The following is a 20,801-nucleotide window of genomic DNA, read 5'->3' as shown; positions in this document are numbered from 1 at the left end:
CTAATACAATCTGGCTTGGAAGAGTCGATGTCATGGCAGAACATTTCCCTCAGCCTTCAGAAGGATATCTTCTATTTGGTTATCTTGATTTTATAGATCAGTATTTTATTTGTTTGCTTCTTAAGTGATTGATTCTATCCTTATTATAGGTTATTTCTTTTTATTTCCTTTTTTCTGTTTTTGTTTTTGGTAGAGGAAAGAAGAAGGAATGAGAAAGGGTTATAGAGAAGATAAAAGTGAATATTGGGCTGGTATCTCCAAAAGATATTGCTTCTTTGGGTTATTACATATATAGCCATTCATTCTAGTCATCTTCTCATCTCTCATCTCCATTTTTCTTCCTCATTTCATACTTAGAAAAATGTATAAAATGTATAAGGTATTAACAATAACAATATGAACCCCTCTAGATATATACAAGAAAGAAAATGTTATCAGCTCTTTTGAAATTCCCTCTATGCCCCTCCTCTATGTCATTGTCCTGCCTTTCCTTCTCCCAAAAGTAATTTTGCTTTATCATCCCATTACTTTTACCACACACCTTAAACAATAAATGGTTCCATTTTACCTGTCTTTATACTTCATATAAATGTTACATTGTATATATTTTCTGTAAGGATTTTTTTCACCTGGCATTTTGTTTGAAAGATGCATTCATATTGATACACATAGCTGAAGTTCATTCACTTTCAGTGCAGCAAAGTATTCATTGAACAAATATAGCAAAAATTATCCATTCTCCTATCAATAGTCATTTAAATTGTTTCTTATAGGTTACTGCAAAAAAGTTATTATGATCATTTTTGTACATAGCTCAGGTTGCACATGTGCAAGAGTTGGTCTAAGGGGTTTGTGTGCATGCATGCATTTGTGCATACACACACACATCCCTAGGAATTGCTGGCTCATGGAACATTTTATGTCTATACTCAACTTGCCTACACAATGCCAAATTATTTTCAAAAGTGGTTGAAATAATTTGTACTCCCACCAATAGTGTATAAAAGTTTCTGTTATTCCACAGCTTCACCAACAGTTTTTTAAAAATACCTTATCAATTTGGCACAAGTGGCTCAAGCTTGTAATCCCAGCACTTTGGGAGATTGAGGCCAACGGATCACCGGAGGTCAGGGGTTCAAGACCAGCCTGGCCAACATGGTGAAACCCCGTCTCTACTGAAAATACAAAAATTAGCTGAGCATGGCATTACATGCTGTAATTCCACCTACTAGCGAGGCTGAAACAGGAGAATCACTTGAACCCGGGAGATAGAGGCTACAGTGAGCTGAGATCACACCACTGCACTTCAGCCTGGGTGACAAAGGGAGATTCCATGTCAAGAAAGGAAAAAAAATTATCAATTTTGGGGCTATAAAGTAGTCTCTTATTCTGGTTTAATGTGCATTTTTCTTATTATAAATGAACTTCAGCCTGTTTGCCTATTGTTCATTGGACATCCTTGGTTCTCTTCTGTGCAATGCCCTTTGTATATTTTTTTCTACTGATTTTTTCTTATTGATTTTTAATATATTTGTTGTGTGTGATGCATGCATGTGTTATAAAATGCATCTATGTGTCATGTATAAAAATATATATTATAAGCTGAGTACGGTGACTCATGCCTATAATCCCAGCACTTTGGGAGGCCAAGGCGGGTGGATCACCTGAGGTCAGAAGTTCGAGACCAGTCTGGCCAACATAGTGAAACCCTGTCTCTACTAAAAATACAAAAAAGATTTAGCCAAGTGCGGTGGCAGGCGCCTGTAATTCCAGCTACTTGGGAGGCTGAGGCAGGAGAATCATTTGAACCCAGGAGGTGGAGGTTGCAGTGTGCCAAGATCATGCCACTGCACTCCAGCCTGGGTGCATAAATATACAAATAAATATATATATTTATATAATAAAAAATATTTTTTTCTGGATAAAATTCCTTTGTTATATGTTTTGCAAATTTCTTCTCCCAGATCATAGCCCATCTTTCACATTCTTTCTGCCAGCTTTCAATAAACACCAGTTCTTGATTTCAGTAAAGTTTGACAATACTTTCCTTCATGTTTTGCACTTTTTGTTCTTTGTTTAGGAAATTATTTTCTACACTGAGGTCTGACATATATTCTTCTGTATTTTCTTCTAAAAGTTTTGAAGTTTTGCATTTCACACTCAAATTATTTGATTTACCTAGAATTAATTATTGGTAAAGTGTGAGGTAGGACCAATTTTTTTTCATATGGACATCTGATTTTCTTTACATCAGTGACTGAATGCCCCATCTGTCTCCACCAATCTGCAATGCCAGATCCCTTGCATATAAAGTTCCCATCCATGGATGGGGCTGCTTCTGGGAATCTATTCTCCTCCACTGGTTTAATTTTTTTTTCAGCCCTCTTTCCTACAGTTTCTTTCCAATTATGCTTCAATCAATGTATGGAAGTCATACCTTTATTCTTATGTTGGCTTAGAGTTTTTAAGGATATCTTGTAACTCTATATCTACCTCATGTCATTTAACTAAAGTAATCAAACAGGATATATAAAGTGTTTAGTAAAGTGCCTGGCACAGACTAGCCTCAACACACTGTAATTATCATTATCATAACAGTGTTCATAATTTACTAGCTTTAACATTACAGAAGCTAGATCCCTCAAAATAAATTATTTAAGCATCTTCAGGAAGGAGCCAGCCATGTAGCATAAATTGCCTGCTTTATTCAGCAAAACTAATTAAAAGAAAAGAGGAGTTAAGTAATAAAAAATGTGTGTACATCATAAGGAAAAATATGAAATGGCCAGGAAGAGTAGAGGTTTCTATGTTCAAATCATATTTGCTAGAAAGGAGAAGTACTCTCTCACTTGTTTATCTTGCTTATTTTTATCAGGGAGGAAGAACAATGACTTAGAATTGACAGGAGACTGATTTTTATAAAATGCTCCTAGACTCTATGGCAAATAGGAAAAGGGAAAATGAGCAACTTGTACTCCCAAGTGCTACAAGTTAGTGTGTACTGAAAGGGAGACCTGTCTGAATTTCAATTAAGGTGAAGAACATTTTACTGCGTACCAGGAACATTTTAAAGCATTTTAGGTGCATCATGTCATTTCATCTTTGTCAACAAATATCTTTACTTTATACATGAAGAAACTAAAACAGAGTTACACAACCAGTAAGTGGGAGTCTGCCAAGCTCCAAGCCCACACTGTTAAGTTTGTGTTATACTGGAAGCTTATATGATAAGCACAGACAATTGGTCTTATCATAGAATATCTAATTTCTACTATCTAATTTCAAGAACACTTATGGAATGGCCACAATGTAAGCACCTCACTACTCATTGTGACCCCAAATTAAAACTGAGTCAGTTCCTGCCCTTGAGTTGTGCACAATCTTAAAATGTACTCAAGAGTTATCTATTTCTCCACTTCAGCTGGTACATTCTAGACCAAGGCACCATCATTCCTCATGCACAACTCTACAAACAGCCACTCCTGACAGGTTTCCTTGCTGTATTCCTGCCCTGCTCCCATTCATTTTCCATACAACAAACAACATGATCTTGTGAAAATACCATTTTGATCATGCCACACACCTGTTAAAATTCACCAGTGAATTTTCATGGCACTTAGAGTAAAAGCCTATCCTCTCACCATGACCTGGAAAGCCCCACAAGATCTAGTCCCTGTCTGTCTCCAACTTTCCTTTCTGCTCCATTACCCTCATCCTCCAGCCACACAGGCCACTTCTCCAGTCCTCAGGCCTCCAGGCTCCCTTCTTCCAGGGAAGCTGATCCCACTCTTCCCATTCTTTGGATATTAGCTTAAATGTCACCTCCTCAGGGGAGGCTTTTCCAACCACCTGTTTCAGTAGGGTCCACTTACCCAACCCACTTTCCCATGTCAGCACATTCTGGGTTTCCTTACAGCACTGTCAACATTTTATATATTAATACATTTGCTTGTTTATTTTCTGTCTTCCTCACTGGAATGTAAACTCCTTGAGGACAAAAACATGTTCACCTAATCACACTATTTTATGTCCTACTTACCTCTGTGCCTGCATACAGTGGGTGCTGAATAAATATTTGTTGAATGAATCAATCAATCAACCAAGTGGGGGAAAGAGTCAACAAACAATTACAACACAGGGGTCAACCATAATGGTTACCATTTCTCTAATGCCCTCAATGAGCCATGCAATGTACCACACATTTAAATTTTTCATTTATTTATTTATTTAAGACAGAGTCTCACTCCATCACTCAGGCTGGAGTACAGCAGCATGACCTTGGCTCACTGTAACCTCTCCCACTTGGGTTCAAGTAATTCTTGTGCCTCAGCCTCCCCAGGAGGTGGAATTACAGCATGTACCACCACGCTCAGCTAATTTTTGTATTTTTAGTAGAGATGGGGTTTTGCCATGTTGGCCAGGCTGATCTTGAACTCCAAACTTCAAGTGATCCACTCACCTCTGCCTTCCAAAGTTTGGGACTACAGGCATGAGCCACTGTGCCTGGCCGAAATTTTTATTTATTGAGTTCCTATAATGTTCCAAAAGCTTTGCTAGGCCTTAGAAGTATCATCTGTTGTTTCCACAACTCTGCAAAGAAAATACCATCATCCTCATTATTACAGATGAGTGCTCTGAGGCCCAGAGAAGTAATGTGATTTATAAAAGGCTACTTGACCAGAAAGTGGCAAAGCCAAGATGCAAACAGAGCAACCTTACTACAAAGACCACATTTTTGACCTGTATCACATTGTCTCTCTAAAATTTGGTAACTTACAAAATACATTGGCTAAGATCAAATCCTTGCATCTCCATCTTGCTATTCTAACCAGCAAATAAAGAACCCGCTATAACCAGGGGATATTCAAAGTGCTCTAGAACACCCTACATGCACTTAATGAAATATAATCACATATGTTAGTGTGTTTATGTATATGAAGCATTTGGTGTTGTGCCAAACAGAAGACAAATGGTTACTACACTCAACAGGTGGTTACTATAATGAGAGATACATGCTCAAGGTGGTCAACGGCAAGAACTTTGCAGCCAAGCTAAATCTGAATTTGAATCCTGGTCTCTCCAACTTACTAATTACATGACCTTGGGTAAATTGCCTCACATCTTCAGGCCTCAATTTCTTTGTAAGTTTGCTGTAAGAATGAAATACATTTTAAATGCATTTAATTAATTAAACTCACACATGATAAACACCAATAATCAAGAATTTTCATTGCCATTAGTTATTGAAGTATATCATATAAGGCATGATTAAATCCCCTTGGTGCAGCTGCCTACTATGCTACCTGATGTTAGTACCTCTGTATTTCTGGGGTCACACAAAGCATTGTGGTCAATGACACCAATTCTCAATGACACCAATGGCCAATCTATGATGTCATTGAACTCAACCACACCCTCCACTAGAGAGAGCTCCAAGGGACAGTTATTCGAGTTAGCCCTGGAGAACACCACCAACATTTTATTCACTTGAAGCCTTGTCTCTCATTTGTCTAAGATCCATGCAGATGTAGTTCAGTCCAAGTCCTCTTGTCTAACAAAATTGAGAAATGTAGTTTGTCAACAGATTTTTTTTTTTCTTGAGACAGAATCTTGCTTTGTTGCCAGGCTGGAGTGCAGTGGCATGATCTCAGCTCACTGCAACCTCCAGCTCCCAGGTTCAAGCAATTCCCCTGTCTCAGCATCCTGAGTAGCTGGGACTACAGGTGCGCGCCACCATGTCCAGCTAATTTTTTGCATTTTAGTAGAGACAGGGTTTCACCATGTTGGCCAGGATAGTCTCGATCCCCTGACCTCGTGATCCACCTACCTTGGCCTCCCAAAGTGCTAGGATCACAGGCATGAGTCGCCACGCCTGGCCTGTCAACAGAATTTTAAAAACTACATTTAAAAAAAGATAATTGGAAAAAATGAGGAAATCATTTAAAAAGAATGTATTTAACATTTTAGTTTGCAGCATTTAACTGTACCTTAATTGCCAATTTTTAAATATAGTGCTAAGGCCTTTTCTTTAAAACTGACCTCATTTCTCTTACATAAAGTCCACCCATAAGGTATTATCTACAATTTCCAGTTATCGAAATTCTTTAAAGTGGATCAAGAATATAAAGACCCTTGTGAAACAACTTGAGAGCAGAATTCTTCCAAATTTTTACAATTCTTGCACGATCACCTTTGTCTCGCTTACATATTATTCAATACCAACTTCACTTTATATATGTATTTATTTTTTGAGGCAGGGTCTCACTCTGTCACCCAGGCTGGAGTGCAGTACCACAATCTTGGCTCATTGCAACCTCCACCTCCTGGGCTCAAGCAATCCTCCCACCTCAGCCTCTGAAGTAACTGGGACCATAGGCGTGAGCCACCACACCCACCTAATTTTCATTTTTGTTTATAGAGACAGAGTTTTGCTATGTTGCCCAGGCTGGTCTCAAACTCCTGAGCTCAAGTGATCCGCCTATCTCAGCCTCCCAAAGTGCTAGAATCATAGGTACGAGCCACCGTACCCAGCCTGCAACTTTATTTTAATCAAAACACTTTTGTCAAGTTTTTTCATAGCATCCAACTTAATTTTCATAAAAGCAAGAGCTCACTGTTTGTACTTATTATTCAATTAGTTGGCCCCGTATTTTATTTGGCTATGTAATTATAAAATAGTACAACTAGCATAAGCAGGTTTGGGAATGAACTCAATTTTGACTCTAGGAAGAAAGCACATAACGTAATTGGTCAGAACAGAAGTGCTGAGCCTAGAAGAGACTGGACTATCAGTCAGAAGATTTTAGAGATGTGGATATTCATCAGCATATTTTATAGAGAAAACAGCACATCTGCTAAACTGGCTAGTCTTCTTTCAGAATGTCTTCTTCCTCATCAGTTCTAGAGCATGGGTTGCAAATTGGTGGTTTCATTTGGACAACATGGAGTATTAAAACTTTTTGAGTCTTTTGCCAACATTCAATAATTGGCAGAGATATTAACACTGTTAGATGACTTCCACCCTCTTTGAGGTATGTTTTCACTAGAATCAGTAAGTATTTAAGAGGCAGTCAGTATTGTCTCCTATATTTAAACACTATTGTGATAATTCACTGAGTGGGGGTCAGTTAAAAGAACACATTTCATAAACATTCTTTTTTTCCCCCTTCAAATCATGTCTTGTGTAACTGACTGTATTAAGCTGTCTTAGATGTAGTCACATTCCTCTCTTGCTTTCCTGAGACTACACTCACCTCTTTAGCCACCCAATGAACAATCCTAAGTCAGGAAGATTTCCTTTTAGTTTATTACAAACTCATTCTACAGATCCAAGTTTGGGACTTACCTTGCTGCAGCCACAATGTGCTGCTCCCAGGAACTGCTAGCAGTAAGGATAAAATGAAACTATATGTAAAAACACTGTTTAAACTCAAAAAGCCCTGATCTAAGGGTGAAGTCAATTATTTTGTATGTATTTATCATACCATCCCACTAGATTTTGGGTTCCTCGAGGATATGAATAAAATCACAATTTTATATGTATGCTGGTACAAAGCCAGCCTCAGTACTGACTACATAGTGATGATCCAGGTTACATGGGGATTTATCCTGTATGGATATATACAAATATTCCTTGTTGTCCTTCACTACCAGTATAAGCATGCATAGGGCAGAGGATCTCATCAATTCGGACTGTCCTGTAAGTCCCAGAGCATTATGGGTACCCAAGAAAACCATGAATTTTACAAGATTCTCCACTCCAGAAAGAAACACTCTTGGTGGCAGCTTCTGGGAATCATCAGGATGACAATGGAGATTGACAAAGAGAATGAACATGTGGTTTTATCTGGGAGGAGTAACAGTTTCACATCAAACCAAAGTGTTGTTTTTTTGGTTTTGTTTTTTGCTGTTGTTTGTTTTGAAACAGAGTTTCGCTCTTGTTACCCAAGCTGGAGTGCAATGGCATCATCTCGGCTCACTGCATTCTCTGCCTCCCAGGCTTAAGTGATTCTCCTGCCTCAGCCTCCCAAGTAGCTAGGATTACAGGCACATGCCATCACGCCTGGCTAATTTTTTTGTATTTTTAATAGAAATGAGGTTTCATCATGTTAGCCAGGCTGGTCTTAGAACTCCTGACATCAGGTGATCTGCCCACCTTGGCCTCCCAAAGTGCTGGGATTACAGGTGTGAGCCACTGTGCCCAGGCTTTTTTACATTTTTATTTGCTCTCTTTCTTTAAAACATCTATTTTAAAAATCATTGAATATATTCTTCACAGGCAAAGTTTCTGTTATTTTCAGGAAGGAAAGCAACTTGCCATGACTTGTTTATTTTTTCCTGGTCACTGGTAATACCTTTATGGTATTTTTTTTTCTTTTTTCTTTCTATCCTTGTTCTTTTGTCAAGGGGTGGGGGATAATAGAAGAAAATAAGGATGTGTCTGTTATAAGATAAAAAGAAGCTTAGTTCTTGAAGTCCTGTAGGAGGCCAGTGCAAATCTTAGTCTTAGTTTCAAATATCCTAAAACAATGATTCTCAAACTTTAACCTGCGTCAGAATCTCCTGGAGGGCTTGTTAAAACACAGGTTGCTGGACTCTGTCTCCATAATTTCTAATTCAGTAGGTCTGGGATGAGACCCATGAATTTGCATTTCCACCAAGTTCCCAGCTCATGCTCTAGGTCCAAGGATCATACGTTCAGAATCACCACCCTAAGCTCTAGAATGCTATTTCAGCTACTGTATATGAACAACACTTAGAGTATGCCAGGCACTATGCTGAGGATACTGAGATAGGTGAGACTCAGCCCATGCCCTCGAGGAGCTCAAATTCTAGGTGGGGAAACAAATAGACATACACATGAATATATTTATTTGTTGAGAACAGATAAGGAAATACAGGATCAGTGTTCTTTCTCTGGACCTCAGTTTCCCTCCTCATATCCCAGGCCTCTACTAGTGCCATTCATTCTACTGACCATTTCAACAGGAGAGCTGTTTCTAGATCCTAGTTGATAAGGAACCTTGAGGGGTAGGTGGATGGAGAAGCCTAAAGCCATTTTTATTAAAATGTCAATGCCGCTAGCTGCCTTTGGGGCCAGGAAAGCACTAAGGAAAGATCCAAGAGGGTGTGGGCACAAGTCAGCAGCACATTGATGGGGAAGGCAGAGTGGGTTGGCTGGGGATTACTTCTTTACTCAGTCTCAAAACCCCCAATTTTTCTCTCTTCATGTGTAAATGTCACTCTTATTTAAGGCTTGGCTTAGATGCCCCCCATTTCTGTAAAGTTTTTCACAACGCTCTACTCTCTACTGTCCCCAGTGATACCCCAACTCTGAACAGTTATAGCATTTGATTTTTGCCTCTTCCAAGAAAAGTGAGTTCTACTTTTGCTCAGAGTTCTTCACTGCACATAGCACTGCATCTGGAATAGCATTCAATACACGTCAAATAATTAAAGAATAAGTAAACAGAGAGTTGATGCTACAGAAACTATTTCAACCCCCAAATTCACAATATAAAAATGGGGGGAAAAAAGGCAAAAGGGAAGTTGGGATAGAAACAGATCAGAACTGACCAGTTCCAGAATTTGTCTGGAGGTTAGGTAGAAGTAATTCTAGGTTTGCCAGGGGTTATGATTAGCCAGTGGAAGGTTATAGGAATTCTAGGATCCATTCAACCATCCATTCATTATTTAGCTTTTCCTTTGTTCACTAGTATTCCAAGTGTGGCTCCCTTGGGCAGTATCTTCTCTCATCCCGAACCTTCCTGAAAACAGAACTCAGCATTTGATGGATCCCTGAAAACAGATCCACAATGTGTTAACAAAATAAGTAATTTACTGAAAATTTTCCTGAAGAGAAGGGAAAGGGAATTGACTTCATACACAGTACAACAAAGACTTCTCAAACTCCTCATTAATCATCTTGGTTTCCTTCAGCATCTTCTTAGGTCAGCCCTCTCAGGTTTTAACATGTATTCCCTAACAGCCTCTGAAATCCTGTCTGCTGCCCCAGGTACTTTAGCTGTTTTCAAATTGCAACAATCTGCTACACAAAATGGATGGCTAAGAGTTGGCCCAACTGTTATATGTCGCCAGGCATGAGCTGGGCAATAGGAGGCTCTTCCTCGACCCACTAGAAATGTCAGGTGATGGTTCGACCATTATCACATTGCCTCTCTAAAAGTGATAAATTGGCAGCCAGCCAGCACCAGGGAGGGCCCATTTCCTGATGGTCCACACCTGTTAACATTAAAGGGTTAATTAAAGGCAGACCCCAGGGAGAAGAAATTTCCTGTGCATGCACATTAAGAGGTAAAAATGGCAAAGTATGATTGTCTGGGAAAAAGGAAGAAAGCCTCTGATGGGCATGTGTACAACTTCCTAAACTCACTGCACATGTTCACCTCCCAAGGGTAGGGAGGGCTCTGCACATGCGGGCATCCCACCCTGAGGGAGGAATCATGGGAAAGAGGCAAACCTATGAAAGTCCTAGGACCATGATTAAATGGGGCACTTGACCTTCTCTCTCTCTTCAACCTTCACATGCCCTCTTGGATCTCTTCCAAGTGAAATTTCCTTTCTTTCCTGCTCTAAGGCCTTTTAAATAAACTTCCACTTTTGCTCTGGAACTTGCCTCAGTCTCTTTTTCTGACTTATGCCCCTCAGTCGAATTCTTTCTTCTGAGAAGGCAAAAATTGAAGTTGCTGCAGACCCATAAGGATTCACCACTGGCATAAATCAGATCTCACCCACAGGTAATGCAACCACGATCATCTATGCGTCCCTGAGCGTGTCCCTTTGGGATCTCCACATTCAGTGTATACAACTGTAGAAACTCTTGTTAGCCAGTCTCCAAGCTGCTCCCCGCTCAATGATCATGCCCTGAGGTGGTCCCTTTCCATAAAGAATTAGAGCTGGCCCTGTGTGACAAACAGAATCAGGTAGAAGTAGACTGTGTAACTCTAGAGTTAGGTCCAAATGTCCTTGAAACATCCACTGTGTTCTGTGGGAGCATATGCTTTTGCAGCTCTGAATTGTGATATGAGACGTCCAACTCACCGGAGGCCACCACACTGGAAAGACTACTCAAGAAACCTCACAGCGTGGCCCAGAGACTACAAGACAGTGAGAGGCCCAGCTGGCCCTCGACTGTGCCAGCCTCAGCCATTTCCATCATCCCAGCCGAGGCCCCAGACATGGCATGGAGTAGGGACAAATCATCCCCTTAGGTACAAATTGCAGATTCCTGAGAAATGCCTGTGGCATTAAGCTATTAAATTTTGGATGGTCTGTTATACAACAACAGATTACAAGAATATCCTCCTACTTAACAACCAGCTCCCAGGGCACTGGGCAAGCCAGGAAGACCCCCCTCTCTTGAGGCTGCTGATACAGCGCACACCTTGGAAGATCCCACTGTTGGCTCATGAGTCCTCCAGGCAGCTCCAGGGCCTTAATGGCCCTCTTCCCCTGCTCCTTCAGGCTCTCTCTTCCAGGCCACCCTTCCTCAAACTTCCACTCTACTCCTGTGGCAAATCAAGCCCCTTCTTAGAATCCCCAGTGGATCCCATAGGTCCTAGAATAAAATCCAGGCTCCTCACTGTGGCCTAAAAGGTGATGCATGATTTAGCCCCTACCTAGGTCTCTCACCTCATCTTAGATATTTTACTTCATATTTTCTCAGGTCATCACACCTCAGCTGGTACTAGCTTTCTTCAGTTCCTCCGACAAACCAAACTCGCAATCAGTTTGACCAGTTTCCTCACTTGAATGTTCCTTCTACACCGTCCCCAGGACTGGCTCTTCTATCTCATCTTGTCGGTGTCTCTCAGCTTAAATGACACTCCTGTGGAAAGGTTTTTTTCTGAGCCCCCATGTGCCTATCTCAGTCCTTACCAGTGGTATAACACTTACCATAACTCAAATATATTTTTAAAATCTATCAGCTTACTTGCTTTTCGTCAATCAGGGGCTTCACTAGAATATAGGCCCTGAGAAGTCAAGGAATGTGTCCATCTTATTAGTAGCACTCAGGAATACACCTCACTATAGTAGATGCTTAATAAACATTTATTGAATGCTAATGTCAAGAACTCTTCTTGCACATGCTTTCATGGAAGTTTTTATATATCCAGCAGACCTTCCTAGCAAGGCCTCCCTTGCTTGTAAAATCCTTTTATTGTCAATAAAGCATAAATAAATGGTAGGTCTAGATATTTCTGAGTTTGAGAGAAAATATTTTTTCTGGTTCTTATAAAACCATTTTAAAACTTTTTATCATGGATAATTTCAAACATGTACGGAAGTAGAGAAAATAGTATAATGAATCCACATGAACCCATTACTGGCTTCAACAGCTATCAACTCACAGCCAATCTTGTTTCATTTATTCTATCACCTGCTACATGATATTTTTAAATATTTTTTTACCTGACACATAATAATTGTACATATTTATGAGGTACAATGTGATATTTCAATACATGGGTGGAATCTGTAATGGACAAATCACGGTAATTAGCAAATCTATCATCTCCAACATTTATTTCTTTGTGTCGGAACATTCAAAATCCTCTCTTCTATCTATTTGAAAATACACAAAAAATTGTTAACCATAATCACTCCACAATGCTATAGAACACTAGAACTTACTTCTATCTAGCTGTAAGTGTGTATCTTTTAGACAGCCTCTCCCTATCTCTTCTCTTCCATATCCTTCCCCACTTCTAGTAACCACTATTCTACTCTCTCTGAGATCAACTTTTTTTTTTTTAATTTATTTATTGCATTTTAGGTTTTGGGGTACATGTGAAGAACATGCAAGATTGTTGCATAGGTACACACATGGCAGTGTGATTTGCTGCCATCCTCCCCTTCACCTATATCTGGCATTTCTCCCCATGCTATCTCTCCCCACCTCCCCACCCCATGTCCCTCCCCCATTTCCCCCCAACAGACCACGGTGTGTAGTGCTCCCCTTCCTGTGTCCATGTGTTCTCATTGTTCAACACCTGCCTATGAGTGAGAACATGTGGTGTTTGATTTTCTGCTCTTGTGTCAGTTTGCTGAGAATGATGGTTTCCAGGTTCATCCATGTCCCTACAAAGGACACACACTCATCATTTTTGATGGCTGCATAATATTCCGTGGTGTATATGTACCACATTTTCCCTGTCCAGTCTATCATCGATGGGCATTTGGGTTGGTTCCAGGTCTTTGCTATTGTAAACGGTGCTGCAATGAACATTCGTGTGCATGTGTCCTTATAGTAGAATGATTTATAATCCTTTGGATATATACCCAGTAATGGGATTGCTGGGTCAAATGGAATTTCTATTTCTAGGTCCTTAAGGAATCGCCACACTGTCTTCCACAATGGTTGGACTAATTTACACTCCCACCTAACACCATAAAAACCCTAGAAGAAAATCTAGGCAAAACCATTCAGGACATAGGAGTAGGCAAGGACTTCATGACCAAAACACCAAAAGCAGTGGCAACAAAAGCCAAAATAGACAAATGGGACCCAATCAAACTCCACAGCTTCTGCACAGCAAAAGAAACAGTCATTAGAGTGAATCAGCAACCAACAGAATGGGAGAAAATTCTTGCAGTCTACCCATCTGACAAAGGGCTGATATCCAGAATATATTACTATTTGGATCTAGATTTTTTTTTTTTGATACTCAAGATTAATCCATTCACACTTATTCTGGTAACTAATGTGCTTGGTTTTTACTTTTGTTTTTTTCTTTTTTCCTTATTCTTTCCTTCTCACGTTTCCCAAATGATATGACTCCATCTTTTATTTACATTACATACAGATCAACTTTTTAAACTTCCACATTCCCCTATATTTTTAAAGCCAGTTCCAGACATCATATTATCTGTAAAACTTTCCGTGTGTACCTGAATAAACTTGATTATGCTTAAATGAAATAAAAAATTTCCTTCTTATAACATATTCAGTGTTCAAATTTACAATTGTCTCATAAATGTTATAGTGCAGTTTTCTCTTTCTGTCTTTCTCTCTATTTCTTCCTTCCAGTTTGTTTGTATCAGCTCCCAAATAAGGCCCACACATTGCTACTGGTGGTTGTATCTAATTTGTAAGATCCCCCTTCACCTAGTATGCGCTGTCTATCTCTGACACACACACACACACACACACACACACACACACACACACACACGCTTTCTTGTTGCAACTTATTTGTTAAAGAAGCTAGGTAGTCCTGGAAAGTTTCCTACTGTATAAGTCTGCTTGGGCAGCCATAACAAAACACAGTAGTCCCTCGTTATTCACAAGGGATTGGTTCCAGAACCTCCCCTGAAAGCAAAAATCTGCAGATGCTCAAGTCCCTTATATAAAATAATGTAGTATTTTCCTATATGCTACACACATCAACCTATATACTTTAAATCATCTCTAGAGTACTTGGAGTAATTTAGTCTAGTAATCTCTACAGTAAATAATACAATATAAATGTTATATGTAAATAGTTGTTATACTGTATTGTTTACCATATGACAAGAAAAAAGTCTGTGCATGCCCAGTACAGATGCAACTTTTTTCTTTTTAGAGTCAAGGTCTCGCTCTGTCACCTAGGCTGGAGTGCTGTGGCACACTCATAGCTCACTGCAGCCTTCATCCCCTGGGCTCAAGCAGTCCTCCCTTAGCCTCCTGAGTAACCAGGATTACAGGTGTGTGCCACCTTTTTTTTTTTTTTTGAGATGGAGTCTCGCTCTGTCACCCAGGCTAGAGTGCAGTGGCATAATCTCGGCTCACTGCAACCACTGCCTCCCAGCAGTGATTCTTCTGCCTCAGCCTACCGAGTAGCTGGGATTACAGGCATGCACCACCACACCCGGCTCATTTTTGTGTTTTTAGTAGAGATGGGGTTTTACCATGTTGGCCAGGCTGGTCTCCAACTCCTGACCTCATGATCCATCTGCCTTGGCCTCCCAAAGTGATGGCATTTCAGGAATGAGCCACCGTGCCTGGTCTATCTTAATTACCTTCTTAAAAGCTGGTATATTTTCACTCTGTGCCTCCATCCAAATCTCATCTCAAATTGTAATCCCCACATGTTGGGACAGGGGCCCAGTGGGAAGTCACTGAATCATGGGAGAGGACTTTCTCTTTGCTGTTCTCCTGTGAGTTAGTGACTTCTCATGAAATCTAGTTGTTGGAAGGTGTGTGGCACTTCCCCCTTCACGCTATAACACTCTCTCTCTCTCTCTCATCCTCTCTCCCCACCTGCTCCACATGGTAAGACATACCTGCTTCCCCTTTGCCTTCCACCATGATTGTAAGTTAACTGAGGCTTCCCAGTCATACTTCCTGTTAAGCCTGCAAAATTGAGTCAATCAAATCTCTTTCTTCATAAATTACCCAGTCTTGGTAGTTTTTTTTACATAATAGCAGTGTGAAAACAGACTAATACAAAGCCCTATCACCAAATACAGACACATTTGGGGTTAGGGCTTTAATACATGAATTTTGAGGGATATAATTTAGTTCATAAAATCTACAGTCTGGATTTGTTGATTGCATCCCTGTGGTGTTAACATGTTCTTATCTCTATCTTTATCTTGGTAGTTGGAGCTAGTAACTTGATAAAATTAAGGCTTAATGTTTTGATAAAATGATTTCATAGTAGTGCTGTATTCCTCCATCTGAAAATACTGATTTATATAAATACCCCATGCCAGGTGTGGTGGATCATGCCTGTAATCTCAGCACTTTGGGAGTCTGAGGCAGGTGAATCACTTGAACCAGGAGTTTCAGACCAGCCTGGGCAACATAGCAAAACCCCATCTCTACAAAAATACAAAAATTAGCTGAGCATGGTGCTACATCCCTATAATCCAAGATACTCAGGAGGATAAGGCACAAGAATCATTTGAACCCAGGAGGTGGAAGTTGCAGTGAACCAAAATTGTGCCACTGCACTCCAGCCTAGGGGAAAGAGCAAAATTCTGCATCAAAAATAAATAAATAAGCAAATAAACCCCATATTTATTAATAGACTTACAGTCTAACTATTCAAAACTGGAACCCAGTTTCTCAAGGCAGCCAAAATACTAGATATATATTTTTATATAACCCTGTCAAAACTTTCAAAGGTTAAATCATAGGTAACAATAATGGTAGCTGATATTTATTGAGCACCAGGTACCAGACACTTTGGGTTTGTTTTTCAGAATAATCTTGTCATTCAGGAATATTATTTTCTAATTTCTCCAGTGGAGAAAATAATATTTTAGGAAATTCTCTTAAATTGATTTTTTAAAACATCGTCTCAAATATTTAGTCAAATACCAAGTGAAATGAATTCTCTTCTGGAAAAACTATAGATGTGAATTTGGTGGGGCATTAAATCATTAGAGATTCTCCTTGAGAGAGCTAGATCAGGTGGTCAATAAATCTTCACCAATTTAAAGATAAGTTTGACCACAGCTGACTGATTCTTGGTGAAACTGAAATGCAAGGTGCAGATACATATACTAGATAGATTTACCAATCTGATTAATTATATTTCCTATTATTTGAGTTTCTACCACAGGCCTATGTTTTCTTCCATTTAAATACATTTTTTACCAATTTTTGGTAAAAATCTTCATTTGTTTGGACATTATCCCTGCAAGGCCTTTAAATTTTGTTTTTATATGGTGATTACTATATGCCAGATTGGGCTCTAAAATCCAGTTTGTGAATTAACTCACTTTGTTCTCACAACAAAGTACTTATGAGGTAGGTACTATTATTATTCCCATACTACGGATGAGGAAAATGAGGCTTGGAGAAGTTACATAATTTGCCCAAGGTTACCCAGCCAGTGAGTGCCTAGATTTGAATCCAAACAATTGGCTCCAGAGTCTGTTCTTATAATGCCAAAGGCTTCACATGCTTAGAACTCCCTTGACATTCAGATGCCCAGTATGTGGGCCTCACAGACTACGGTTCTTCGGGGGCCATGATGCCACTGGCACCACAGGCATGCCGGTGCAACATCTGCTTCACCACTGCCTTTCTCAGTCTGTATCTTCTGGTCCTCCATTACTCAGGCATGGCTCACACTCAGCTTCCTACTGGAGCAATGCAAATCTTGAAAACTGGCTTACACATCCAGAAAGTTGACATGCAAGCAAAACAGGACCCTTCTGTTGACCAGTCTTCCATTTTCCTTATAGCAAGGACGTCTCATTAGAAAAAGAACTTTAGGTCAGAAAACCCAGAGCCAAGGGAATGAATGATGCAAGTTACACTGGATCAGGAATTACGGCCCAGCACGGGAAATTACAGTGGGCTGGAGAGAAGAGTCCGCCCAGTACTGCTGGAATGGAAGGAAAGAACCAACAAGATCCTGTGCTGATTACTCTCTGCTTGCCCCCTGCCCTCTTCCATGCATGCTCTACATGTCTCTGCCCTTTTCTGTGTTCAGGGGGCTGACTTCAGTAGACTGCATCAGCCAGGCTTGCTAATCAGTTTGGCTTCTAATTGGACTCAGCAATGAGAGGTCCTGGCAGGCAAGTATAAGGTAGGAGAGAAAATTCAGGGTACTTCTTTCCCTCTCTCTCCCTCTTTGCACCATATCTCTGGCCTTGGCCATGTCCTTCTTGGTGTTACCTGAGCCCAGGAAGTCAAGCTACAGCTCCTCCATGGCTCTAGCTCACAAAAGCTCTAGTGACACTCTCCTTTCCCCTTGCACTTTCCAAGCTGCTACTCTCTGGATGCCTCAACATCCCACTTGTTCCTTTAACCTGAATTATATCTCTGTATAAGCAGTTCCTTCATTAAGGACTTTCCATTTGTACCATCTGGGGTGAACTTGGTTTCATGCTGCAATTGTAATTCAGGCACCCAAATGATGCACATGTACTGTACTTAGAGAGGCTGGGCAAGGGTGTGTCAGAAGACCTAGCACAAGGCAGACTAGGGTGGTAATATTTGGGAGCTGACCCTGCACCAAAATGTGTCAGATATTTTCCAATTGTGGAGGTCTTGCATATCATCTACGTATTTTAGTAACCACTTCCTCCCATATAAGAATAACAAAACCCTCCTTTTATATGAGAATGAAAAGTCCAAGCCTCTTACTGTGGCTGGTGAGGGACCATTATTCTAGAATCAGTCCTGTTCTAGAATAATGGTCCCTCACCAGCCACAGTAAGAGGCTTGGACTTCTCATTCTCATATAAAAGGAGGGTTTTGCTATTCTGGGCTGGGCACTATGTGAGGCTGTGAAGGCAAATTCCAAGGAGCAATTCCAAGGCCATTTTGAGCAATGGCAACATGACTAAAATAATTGCTGCTGTGGGGTCTTAGGTAACCACAAGAAGGGACAGGCCAAGAAAAGTGGGGCTTGGCCTCACAAATGTTTTTGCTTTTACTATGACCCCAAACACAGCAGAATGCCCTTTCTAGTGTAGCAGTTAGAAGTACCAGTGCTAGAACTAGAGTACCTTGGTTCAGATGCTGGCTCCATGCCTGGCTAGCCCCGTGACTTTGAATAAGTAGGTAATTCCTCTAGGCCTCAGTGTTCTTATCTATAAAATGTGGATAATAATGGAATTGGGGCAAGAACTAAATGTCCTGTTACATATAAAGCTCTTAGCACAGTGTATGATGCCAGCAAACACTTTTAAGATGTTTTCTCCACTACTTCTTAGCCACATGACCCTGGGCAACTTACTCAACTTTCTATGCCTCCATTTCCTTCTCTATGAACTGGAACAATAACACTGACCTTCTGGGTTGTATGCAAATCAAAAGGAAGAAAATGTCAGTGAAAATATTCTAGAAACAATAAACTATTCTATGAATCCAAGGTCTTTTTAAAAAAGATACAATCATAATTATGTTAATTTAAAAAGTAGCCAGGGCCCCAAAGCAATGTCTCAGTAAGCCTTAGCACCAATATCCATAATTAGAGGAGAAAATTTAATAAAAAGGTCATGAGAAGGTCTTAAAGAATAGACTATTAAAAAAAAAAAAAGATCGCTGGCCGGGCGCGGCGGCTCAAGCCTGTAATCCCAGCACTTTGGGAGGCCGAGGCGGGTGGATCACGAGGTCAAGAGATCGAGACCATCCTGGTCAACATGGTGAAACCCCGTCTCTACTAAAACTACAAAAAATTAGCTGGGCATGGTGGTGCGTGCCTGTAATCCCAGCTACTCAGGAGGCTGAGGCAGGAGAATTGCCCGAACCCAGGGGGCGGAGGTTGCGGTGAGCCGAGATCGCGCCATTGCACTCCAGCCTGGGTAACAAGAGTGAAACTCCGTCTCAAAAAAAAAAAAAAAAAAAGCCATAGCTCAGGAGAACTACTGAGAAATGGCTTTGGTTTCATTCTGAGGCTAAGTAGCTGCTGGAATGTTATTTCCACCACAATATATCCGATCATTAAGCCAAGTATGAACAATGACTATAAAATACACTGGATCAGATGCATTGAAATAAGTATAGTCACCCCAGAAGAACTCTTTCCAGAGGTCCCGTTCCTACTTTCCCAGCAATCAGAGTGGGTCACTCCACCCTTCAGAGCAGCACACCTCCCTGCCCGCAACCGCCCACGCCTGCCTTCATTCATGAGTGCAGACACAGTCCAGGGCCTATGGCCATGACTTTGTTTGGAAGACTGGTCTCTCAAACTAGACTACTTTTGTCTTTTTGCCCTTCATTCTCTCCCTTTTCCTTCCTAATAAAAGCATTGATGTCATGGTCAGGGTTTTAACCTCTTACTACTCCAAATACGATCTGTGGACCAGAAATATCAGTATCGCCTGGGAGCTTGTCAGAAATGTACAATCTTGGGCCCCATCCTAGACCTACTACATCAGAATCTTCATTTTAACATGATCCACGGCTGATTCATATGCTCATTAAAGTTTTAGAAGCACTGTTTCAGTCTTTCTGAAACTTATGCTTATCTTGCAAGGTTATTGTGAGGATTAAATGTATTAAAAGTACCTGGCAAACAGTAGGTGCCAAATATGTTATCATCTTCCTTCAGCCAGCACCTGGTGCTGCCCATGCCCCTGCCTGAGCCCTTCTTCCTGGCCTAGGCTCTGAATGCTGACCTTAACTTGCTTTCTCAGACTTGGCCAGTGCCCTAGATTCTGACCTCAGCTTTTCCCTTAGAGTCCCTGGCAGGCTGGCTGTGGCCTGTTGCTATACTTTCCAGTACTCTCCACTGACCTACAGCTTCCCAAGCCCCACCTTTCTTGGCCTCTCCCTTCTTGTGGATACCTAGGACCCCACAGCAGCACTTATTTTAGTCATGTTGCCATTGCTCAAAATGGCCTTGGAACTGCTCCTTGGAATTTGCCTTCACAGCCTCACACGGTGCCCAGCCCAGCACAAGCACTCAACTAAAGATTCCTTAGTGGAAAGAATCAAGAACAAGGATTTGCTTCATAGTGAGCCATGCTGTTAGGGTTTAGTATCTCCCTTTGTGGATTCTCTTTGCTTCTCCTTATTTCCACTTTTCTTTGGCATTCAAAAAGTATATACAGAAGGCTGAGATTTAATGTCTACCTAGAAAAAAAGGGCCAAGGAGAATGCCTGACCTGTTTAGATTCTAGGCCTGAAGCTCTATACCAGGGAGCCTTGTGGCCCCACTTTCCAGGCCTGCTCACTATGATTCCACACCGAGGCTTAAGAACATATTGCGAGGAAGTAATAAAATGTTCTGATCCTGGCCTGTTACTCTATGCATAAGTCACTGTAGGCTGTTGATGTCCTGCCAAAATCTCCTCACTAGCCAATACACACAATGCTACAACTGAAAGCTTCT

The 20,801-nt window shown here is 40.7% G+C and overlaps 1 long non-coding RNA gene across 1 annotated transcript in view; it reads right to left on the bottom strand.

Annotated features, from left to right (window-relative positions):
- Window positions 1-20,801, bottom strand: part of LOC116542297 — a 75,331-nt gene that overhangs the window by 14,314 nt on the left and 40,216 nt on the right. Inside the window, exon 2 of the long non-coding RNA XR_004265151.1 lies at window positions 7,346-7,381. This is a non-coding gene — a long non-coding RNA (uncharacterized LOC116542297). The remainder of the gene's footprint in view (window positions 1-7,345; window positions 7,382-20,801) is intronic.

The sequence above is a fragment of the Sapajus apella genome, unplaced genomic scaffold (assembly GCF_009761245.1).
Source record: "Sapajus apella isolate SASKATOON/1434 unplaced genomic scaffold, GSC_monkey_1.0 scaffold4, whole genome shotgun sequence".
Lineage (NCBI taxonomy): Eukaryota > Metazoa > Chordata > Mammalia > Primates > Cebidae > Sapajus > Sapajus apella.
Note: the sequence above shows the minus strand (reverse complement) of the source record. Positions and strands in the feature narration are given on the sequence as shown.